The sequence below is a fragment of the Penaeus monodon genome, chromosome 42 (genome assembly GCF_015228065.2).
Source record: "Penaeus monodon isolate SGIC_2016 chromosome 42, NSTDA_Pmon_1, whole genome shotgun sequence".
NCBI classification, from domain to species: Eukaryota; Metazoa; Arthropoda; class Malacostraca; order Decapoda; family Penaeidae; genus Penaeus; species Penaeus monodon.
The window spans coordinates 5,437,685-5,447,684 of record NC_051427.1 but is presented as its reverse complement, the minus strand read 5'-3'; the positions used below and the strand labels follow the sequence as shown (position 1 = coordinate 5,447,684).

The window sequence follows — 10,000 nt, the reverse complement described above, 5'->3', positions numbered from 1 at the left end:
AGGGGAGGAAGAAGGAAAGGGTAAAATAAGTGTTGGAAGAGGAAGGGGAAGGGTAAAAAAGGGGGGGAAGGGAGGAGAAGTGGGGAGAGGAGAGGCAAGGGAGGGGAACAGGGGTGTTGGAAGAGGAAGAGGAAAGATAGAAGGTAAAGAAAAAAGAAGACAAGAAGAAAATGAAAAGAAGTAGAGAGAGATAAGAAAAGAGGGAAAACGGGTGTTGGAAGAGGAAAGGGAAAGGATAGTTGGAAGGGAAGAGAGAGAAAGTACGAGAATTAGGGAGAAGAGAAGGAAGGAAAGGGATAAGAGAAGAAGTGTTTGAAGAAGAGGAAGGATAAAAGGAGAAAGAAAAGGAAGGAAGGAGAAGAAGAGAGAAGAAAGTGGAAAAAGACAGAGAGAGAAAGAAGAAAAGGGGTATGGGAAGGGATAAAGGGAAGGGAAAGGTAGAGAAGAAGGAAAGGAAGAGGAAGTGCGATAAAGAGAGTGAAGAGAAAAGTGGAGGAACAGGCGAAAGTAAACGGGATGAAAATGATGATTCTTTGCCAATACGTGAAAATGTACAAGATGTTTAACAGTGTTTTCGATTTTTTTCACACACACACACGCGCACACAAACACACACGCATACACAAACACACACATCCACACGCACACAAACACACACACACACATACATCCACACATCCACAAACACAAAACACACACAAACACACACACACACACACACAAACAAACACATAAACAAAGAAACACACACAAATAAAAAACACACACACAATCAATCAAACAAACACACACAACAAACAAACAAACACAAAAAATACATGAATGTGCAGAAGAAAAACAACAGAAACTGGAAACCGCAAACAAACCTTTTTTTGGCAGAAATTTACATACGAAACAAAGACAATCTTGGCGTTTTTGTTGTCTTTGTTTCCGGATTGTTTGTTTATATGTATGAATAGATAGGCAGATAGATAAAGAAACAGATAGATAGATAAAGAGAGAGAGTTAGATAGACGGATAGATAGATAGGTAGAGAGATGAATAATAGATAGAAAGATAGATACATAGATAGACAGACGGATTGATAGCTAGATAGATAGATAGGCAGATATATTATAGATATATAGGCAGACAGGCAGACGGATAGATAGATAGATAGATGGCCAGATAGTTGGAAAGGTAAATATAAGATATAGATAGACAGACAGACGGATAGATAGATAAATAAACAGCCAGACAAATAGATAGGCATACGATATAAAAAAATGGATATATATTCAGGGATAAAGAGAAGTAAGAACAGATTAGAAGAGAGAGATATATACATAGACACAGAGAGAGAGACACAGAGAGAGAGAGAGAGAGAGAGAGAGAGAGAGAGAGAGAGAGAGAGAGAGAGAGAGAGAGAGAACAAGACGAAAGAGAGAGAGAGAGAAATAAACCTGATAGATAGGTAGATAGACAGATCGCTAGATAAAACCGAAAGACACACACACACACACACAGACAAAGACAAATAAATAGAGATAGAAAGAGAGCGGAAGAGGGAACGGCAAAAGACGAAGGGCGGACTGCGTGAACCTCGTCAAGACACACCGCGGTCGATATGAAAAATAACCTTCTCAAATTCCAGCGTCTTAGCAGGTGTAGGGAGGAAAAGATGAGGGATGAGAGAGGGGGAAAAGGGGGGGAGAGAAAGGGGGGGAGAGGAAGAGAGAGGGCGAGGGCGTGAAAGAAATGAAGCGAGAGAGGGGAAGGGAGAGAGTAGGAGGGAGGGGGGGGATGGATGAATGGAGGGAGGGAGAGAGGGGAGGGAGGGAAAAAGAGAGAGGGAGGGAGAGAGAGAGAGAGAGGAGAGAGAGAAGAGAGAGAGAGAGAGAGTGGGGGCGTAAGAAAGAGTGAGATGGGAAAGAAAGGAGGGAGGAGAAGAGGGAGGGATGGAAGAGAGAGAAATATGAGGGAGAGAGAGAGAGGGGAGAGAGAGAAGAAGGAGAGAGAGAGAGAGAGAGAGAGAGAGAGAGAGAGAGAGAGAGAGTGAGAGTGAGAGAGACAGCCAGACAGACATAGACAGAGAAAGAGAGAGAGAGTGTGTGAGAGCGAATAAGCAAGAGGAAAACAAAATTAACCCCAAAGAATTTAACCACCAACCACTACTTGTGCCCGAGATTGAAATAGTCCCCCCTCGACCCGCAGGAAACCTGACGAGATCGGAAAAGTAATCAGGATAAATTTGAAAGAATCAGAAGGAGTGACGGCCGAGGAGAGGGCTATAGGAGAGAAAAGAGTGTTGCAGATAGACCAGTAAGCCCTCAGCAAGTCAGCATTTTGAGGCACAGAGAACGGTCGAATGATTTTTTTTTTTTATCTTTCCGGGTTCGTAGACTCGGGCGAACGAAGAAAAAGAATCCGGTATCCCGTTTTCTTTGACTGTTGCATTGTTGTCGTTTTAGGAAAGCAACCGACCGATTTCTGAAGTAGACCGGAAGAGAAAACGGGAGAAGGTAAGGAGTTGAAAGAAAGGTAAAGAAATAGTTAAATTCCTTCGTTATTTTTCGAAAAAATTTTCGAGTTATTTTTCTTGTATTGAGGTAAATTATATGTCTTGCATGTCGATATTTACTTATATAGATTTATGTACTGATATATACATTTGAAAAATAAATGTAATATTAATGATTTAAGATGAAGAAGAAGAAGGAGAGAGAGAGAAAATATATATATCATATTTAAAACGTAACTGCCATGACAAATAATTTGATTTTAAAGATATATATGATATATCATGATTTTGGAAAACACATTGAATGGGGAGGATGTGGGAATCTCTTTTTTTCTCTTACCAACTATTATTTTCTTCTAAAAATGAGATAAGTATGGCAGAAGGAGGAAAGAGGAAAGAATGAGAGGAATAACGAAAAGTAGAAAGAAGAGGCATTGATAATGAGGGAAGAACAAAGAAAGGAGGTGAAAATGTCTATATATCTAGCTCTCCTTCTCTTCTCTCCTTTTCTCATCTCTTCCTCTTCTTTTTCCCCTTCTCTTTCTCTTTTCTTCTCTCTTTCTTTTTCTCTTCTTTTCTTTCTTCTCTTTTTCTCTTTCTTTTTTTCTCCCTCTTCTTTTTCTCTATCTTCTCTCCTCTTCCTCTTTCTCTCTCTCTCTCTCCTTCTCTCCTCTCTCTCTCTTTCTTTTTTCTCCCCTCTCCTTCCCCTCTCCATCTCTCCCCTTCTCTCTTCTCTCTTCTTCTCTCTCTCTCTCTCTCTCCTCTCTCTCTCTCCTCTCTCTCTCTTCTTCTCTCTCCCCTCTCTCCCCTTCCTCTCCCCCTCTCCTCTTCTCTCCCTTCTCTCTCTCTCCCTCTTCTCCCCTCTCTCCTCTCTCTCTCCCCTTCTCTCTTTTCCTTTTTCTCTCTTTTCCCTCCTCTCCCCCTCTTTCCTTTTCTCTCCCCCTTTTCTCTTCTCTTCTCGCCCTCTTCCTCTCTCTCTCTCTCTCTCTCTCTCTCTCTCCTCTCTCTCTCTCTTTTCATCTCCCTCTCCTCTCTCTCTCTCCCTCTCTCTCTCTCCTCTCTCCGTCTCTTAAGTGCAACCCGCATTTTAAATAAAGATGGATATTACAGGGAGAGGAGGAACCGGGGGGGGGGGGGCGGCAGAACGATGTGGGATAAAATGAGAATGAAAATGAAGAAGGAGAGACAGAGGAGAGAAAAAGCGTGGGTAGGGGGAAAGAGAAGAGAAAAGAGAGGGGGAGGTAACACAGGTAGTGGGTGAAGAAAAATTGCATGAATGATAAAGGTTAAAGTCACGACTTTTACGTTAGGTTTGAATAACATAACTTGTCTACAGTAACGTTGTAAATTAGTATTTTGTTCCACCAAATCATTATGTTAAAAAACAATATATATTTTGACGCACAAGTTACTAACAGATCTTTTTTCTTTTTGAGTTTTGTCTCGATTAACCAAATAATGTGATTTTTATCAATAAGATGAAGCATGTTTGATTATGATTGATTTCTGCACTGGACTGTACGTTATATAACTGCAAAATATTAATGCACATCATAAAATAATTTCTAGTTACCTACACCAGGATGTATCAATGTAAGCCAACCTTAAACACACTTATGAATAGTTATTAGCGATAACTAATGCTGGAGTGTATTCAGTTGCAATGCAATGTGATGATATGATTAGCAATGCCTTGCTTTTATTAGTAAAAAAAATCCTTGTTTTACTTAATCTTTATTATTTTTCCAGATGATATTATAGTAATATGATGTTGTAAATATGTATAAAAAAATCGGTATAGAAATACAATTAGTTTCTTTTGAAGATTACGTATTTAGGAAAATAAATAAATAAACAGTAGGGGCTTTTACTAAATTTTATGAAATCGACGCTATAGTGATTAGAACGTAAACAGGCTTTCACCTCCGTTCAAAGCAGGATACGAAGATTCCTAAGCGAGAAACAGGAATATATATTATTAATGACGAAATCTCTGTCTGTCTGTCTGTTTATTTGTGTGTCTGCTTCCCCCCTCCTCTCTCTGTCTCTCTTTCACCTTCAGTATTATGAAAATGAGAGAGCGAAAAATAAAGAGAGAGGGGGGGAAGGGAGAGGGAGAGAAAGAGAGATAATAGATGGAGGGGAGAGGATAGAAGAGAAGGATACAGAGAGATAAATAAATAAATGGACATTTTTTTTCATTCTCTATCTATCTATCTATCTATATATAAATATATAAATAGATAGAGAGAGAGAGATGGTATGAGAAAGACAGAGAGAGAAAAAACGAATAACAGACAGACAGATAAAGAAACAAACAGAGAAAGACAGAATAACAGGCAAAGAAAAATATAGAATCTATATGCATCTCGATAACCAAGAACTTCGCCTCCACTCCCGTAGTTTCAAACTCCCCGAGGTCACAGCAGGTTAATTACAGGTCATAGCAGCAACAGGTCAGAGTAGCTAGGTGAATCTGCAGTTCAAATTAAACATATACTGTACTGCATACAATTACTATTTTATTTTATGATTTGTTACAAAATCAACGGACTTATTAGAGAGTCATCGGTTATATTCTGTCATATGATAATAATATAGTAATATGATGATTTTCCTTTGCATTTATATATATTTTGAATGATTATATTATTGAACTTTGAACTTTTTTGAGTCTGTGTATTGATGGATTTAGATGGATGTACAATTATGAAATAAATCATAATTGAATGTTATTTTCATTCAACATCGGTTGTTTTTTCTTCAGTATATGATTTGCAAATGAAATGTATGCAGGATTGTCGCCATTAATTATGATAATTAATAACCCTGCTCTTAATGGAGTAGGCTTATGCAGTTTTAAAGATCTGTATCTTAGCTTAATGTAATCGTAATAATGATAATAACAGTAACCAAAAGGCAGGGTATAGATGAAAGCGCTAATAATTACGATGATAATAATAATGGTGGTGATAACCGTAATGATAGTAGTAGGATTGATGATGATTATAATGGAATCAATGCTGAAAATTATAATAATTACAATAATAATGGTATTAATAATAATTACAGCAATAATAATATTAATAATAATTAAAATAATAATCATCAAATCAAAATTAGCAGTTATGGTGATGATGATAATAATAATAGCAATAACAACAATAATGATAAAGATCATTACTATTACTATTATCATAACAACAATGACAACGAAACAACAACAATGATAATAATGTTTATGATCACGATATTAAAAACAAAGTATCACGTTCTATTCCCATCCCAATGTTTACTCATCCCTACAGCCTCGCCCACAGGAACGGGCATCACATCAGCACCGATTCCCAAGCACGAACAAAGCCCTGTATATTACCTTTCTGCAAGGGAGCGAAATATATAACGCATTTCCCTTACCACATATCAGTTGAATACAAGTCCTCTCATCTCCCAATCCTGTATCAATAATTATGGAATGAATGTTTTAGCGTGTAGAAGGCAAGCGACCTGTAAATCCATTGATATTTATTTTTTCAGTAGTCAGACACTAGGAAGGGTGATCGCCACTAAGATATAAGATATAATTGAAATGGGTATCATTCAAGTGAAAATCCCCCAGAGAGAGAAAGAGAGAGAGAGAGAGAGAGAGAGAGAGAGAGAGAGAGAGAGAGAGAGAGTGAGAGAGAGAGAGAGAGAGAGAGAGAGAGAGAGAGAGAGTAAAGAAGAGAGAGAGGGGGAGAAAAGAGAGAGAGAGAGAGAAAAGAGAGAGAAAGAGAGGAGGAGAGAGGAGAGGGAGAGAGAGATGAGTGAGAGAGAGAGAGAGAGAGAGAAGAGCGAGAAAAGAGAGAGAAAGAGAGAGAGCGAGCGCGAGAGAGAGACGAGAGAGAAGAGAGAGAGATCTTACACCCAATAAAACAAAAAAACAAAAATTGATAACCACAACACTAATCTGCGAACCCGGAATTGGCGATCGCTGATTAATAATGAATCAGTTAGTTATTAATTAGAAACGTCTTATTTGTAGTAGGAAATTACGCTTCTGGAAATTATGAAACGGAATTGAAATGATACAGTTAATATCATCATTGCAGTTATTATTACGTTATCATCATTATCATCATTATGATGACCATTATTATTTTTATCATGCTTATTATTATTATTATTATTATTATTATTATTATAACTATTATTATTACTCTTATTATTATTATTATAATCATTGTTATCACTATTATTATTATTATTATCATTATCATTATTATTATTATCATTATTATTATTATTATTATCAATTATTATTCATTGTTATCATTATTATATTATATTATACTATTATTATTATTATTATTATTATTATATTTATTATTATTATTATTATTATTATTATTATTATTATTATTATTATCATCATTATCATATTATCATTATTATCATTTTTATTACATATTATTATCATCTATTATCACATCACTATCATCATCATATCACATTATATCATCATCACTATCACATCACCATCATCATCATACCATTACCATATCTCATTACCATTACTCAATATCATCTTTATCATTACATCACCATCATTACATATCCATTATTATTACTATTATTATTATTACATACAAGGATTATTTGTTTATTTTTTGAAAAATTATTAGGTGTTGTTCTTTAAAATTGTTTTTTTAATTGTTTTAAATTGTTTTATAACAACGTAAGATCTGAATCCTCTATGAAACTTTTTGTTTTATAAATTATTTTTGAACGGTTGTTTTTAAAAATAAAAATACGGGAATTAATGTAGGGAAAGGCTAATTTACATATCCAAGCTTTTTTTATGTAAATGATATAATCTGAAAAAATGAGCGGCTATAAATGAGTGATAAGGATAATAGTTAATAAAACTGTTTAAGGGTATAATCAACGTTATTTTTATATGTAAATAATGTAATCTGAAATTTCTCGAGGTATAAGTTAAAAAATTTAAGTGCAATTATGGTTTTAAAAAACTGTTTGGGGAATGATTATTTAGTTGTATATCAATAGTAAATAATCGTAAATGTTTAATTCATTTTCTTCGTAATATTCAATAAGTTCAAAAAAATATTAAGTCAAAATGATATCAGGAATTCAGTTTAAGAATTATTATTTATTAATATCATATTATTATTATTTATTATCATTATTATTCATTGCATGTTGATGATTATATTATTTATCAATGATTATTTTTACACTACTATCATTGGCATTATGAATTATCATTATAATATCATAAATCATTATTATTCATTATCATCATTATCATCATATTCATATCATCATCATCATATTCATCACATACCATATCATCATTATATCTTTAATATCATTCTCATTCTCATCTATCATCCTCACTATTATTACTATTCATTATCACACTCATCACTATACTACTCATATATCACCATCGTAATCACCCTATTCATCATCCATCATCATCATCATATCATCATCACCATCATCACACATCATCACATCATCATCATCATCATCACATCACCATATCATAATCACCATCATCATCATCACCATCACCATCATCATCATCATCATCATCATCATCATCGTCATCATCATCATCGCAAACATACAAGGATAATCGAAAATTTTTTGAAACATGTATCGAATACTCAAGACTTAACCAGAACATTTTGTGAAGTTATAAAACATTTTTTTTTCTGATGGATTTCAAATAAGTAATATTTTGTCGATTAATTATTGTATCATTTGTATTGTGACTGTTTGTAATATACTATGTGTACGTATATGTATCCAGAATCACGGACTTGTATTTGTAACCGCTGATATGCAACTCTGATCTTGTAGGTACGTAACTTTTGTGTGATTATATATGTATCCACACGCATGTGTGTATATGTGTTTGCGCGCGCGCGTGTGTGTGTGTGTGTGTGTGTGTGTGTGTGTGTGTGTGTGTGTGTGTGTGTGTGTGTGTGTGTGTGTGTGTGTGTGTGTGTGTGTGTGTGTGTGTGTGTAATTACACACACAAGTGACGGGTCTCGCCCAGGACACTCCGATAAACAAGCCGGTGACGTCATTCAGCCGGCAGCCCATATCCAGCCGGCACCTCCGTGGATGTTTGCTGATTGTGTTTTATTGTATTGCCGACGCTGCTGGTTAAGATGGAGGGGGTGGGGGGAGGGGGAGAATGGGGGGAGGGAGGGGGAAGGGGAGGGGAGGGAGAAGGGGAGGATGGGAGAAGGGGAAGGATGGGAGGGGAGGGAGAAGGGGGAAGAGGGGGGAGGGAGAAGAGAGAGAATGGGGGAGGGAGAAGAGGGAGGATGCGGGGAGGGGGAATGGGAGGATGGGGAAGGGGGAGAATGGGAGAAGAGGGAAGGGAGAGGATAGGGGAGGGAGAAGGGAGAGAATGGGAGAAGAGGAAGGAAGGGAGGGAATGGGGGAAGAGTGAAGATAGAGGGTGGGAGAAGAGGGAAGGGAGAAGGGAGATGAAGGGGGAAGAGGGAAGGGAGAGGGATAAGTCAAGAGTAAGATTATAGAAAGAGAGTCAAGTTGTAAAAGGCAAGGTCAAAGGTCAGGGAGACGGGAATGTCTAAAATTAAGTTGTAGAAAGCGAGGTCAAAGGTCAAGATATTGATGGGAATGACTAAGCTCTGGTTGTAGAAAACGGAGGTCAAAGGTCAGGTTATAAAGTGGAATGTCTAAAGTCAGGTTGTAGAAAACGGAGGTCAAAGGTCAGGTTGTAGGTGGAAAGGTCAAAGGTCATGATATAAGTTTTGACGTGAGGGGGAAGGATGGGGAAGCGAGAGGAAGGGAGATGGGAGAAGAGAGGAGAGGATTGTGAGATGAAGATAAGAATGGAAGGGAAAGGAAGGGGTGGAGAAGATAGGGGAGAGGAAAGAGAATGAGAAGGAGAGGAAAAGAGAAGAGGGGAGAGGAAAGGGAATGGGAGAGAGAGAAAAAAGGAAAGAAGGAAGAGGAAATTTGTGAAAAAGAAAGAGGGGGAAAGGAGTGAAGGAAGAGGAAAATGATGAAAAGGAAAGAGGGGAGAGAAAAAGGAAGTAGAAGAGAAAGATAGAATAAGGTTTAGTAAGGGAGAGAGAAAGAGGGAGTAGCAAAAGCAGTAAAGAGGAGGAAGAGAAGGGGAAAAAGGTATTTGGAAGAAATGGAGAAGAGACATGGCTGAGCGAGAAGAGATGGGACTGAAGTGAAGAGGGGAGAGAGAGAGGAAGAGAAAGGGGTGGAAGGAGAAAGAGAGGAGGTGGAAAAGAGGGAGAAATAGAAATTGGTCGAGGAGGGAGAGGAAGAGGAAAGGATGGAAGGAGGAGGGCTAAAAAGGAGTGATAGGAATTGGTAGAGGAAAGAGGGGAAAGAGAGAGGAAGAGAAAGGGATGGAGGGAAGAGGGGGGAAGGAGAGATAGGAATTAGTAGAGAGGAGAGAGAAGAGGAGAGAGAAAATGAAAGGGAATGAAAGAAACA

The 10,000-nt window shown here is 37.2% G+C and overlaps 1 long non-coding RNA gene across 1 annotated transcript in view; it reads right to left on the bottom strand.

Moving 5' to 3' along the window:
• Window positions 1–4,360: 4,360 nt before the first annotated feature.
• LOC119599264 overlaps window positions 4,361–10,000 on the bottom strand; it is a 16,707-nt gene continuing 11,067 nt past the window's right edge. Inside the window, exon 2 of the long non-coding RNA XR_005231058.1 lies at window positions 4,361–4,451. This is a non-coding gene — a long non-coding RNA (uncharacterized LOC119599264). The remainder of the gene's footprint in view (window positions 4,452–10,000) is intronic.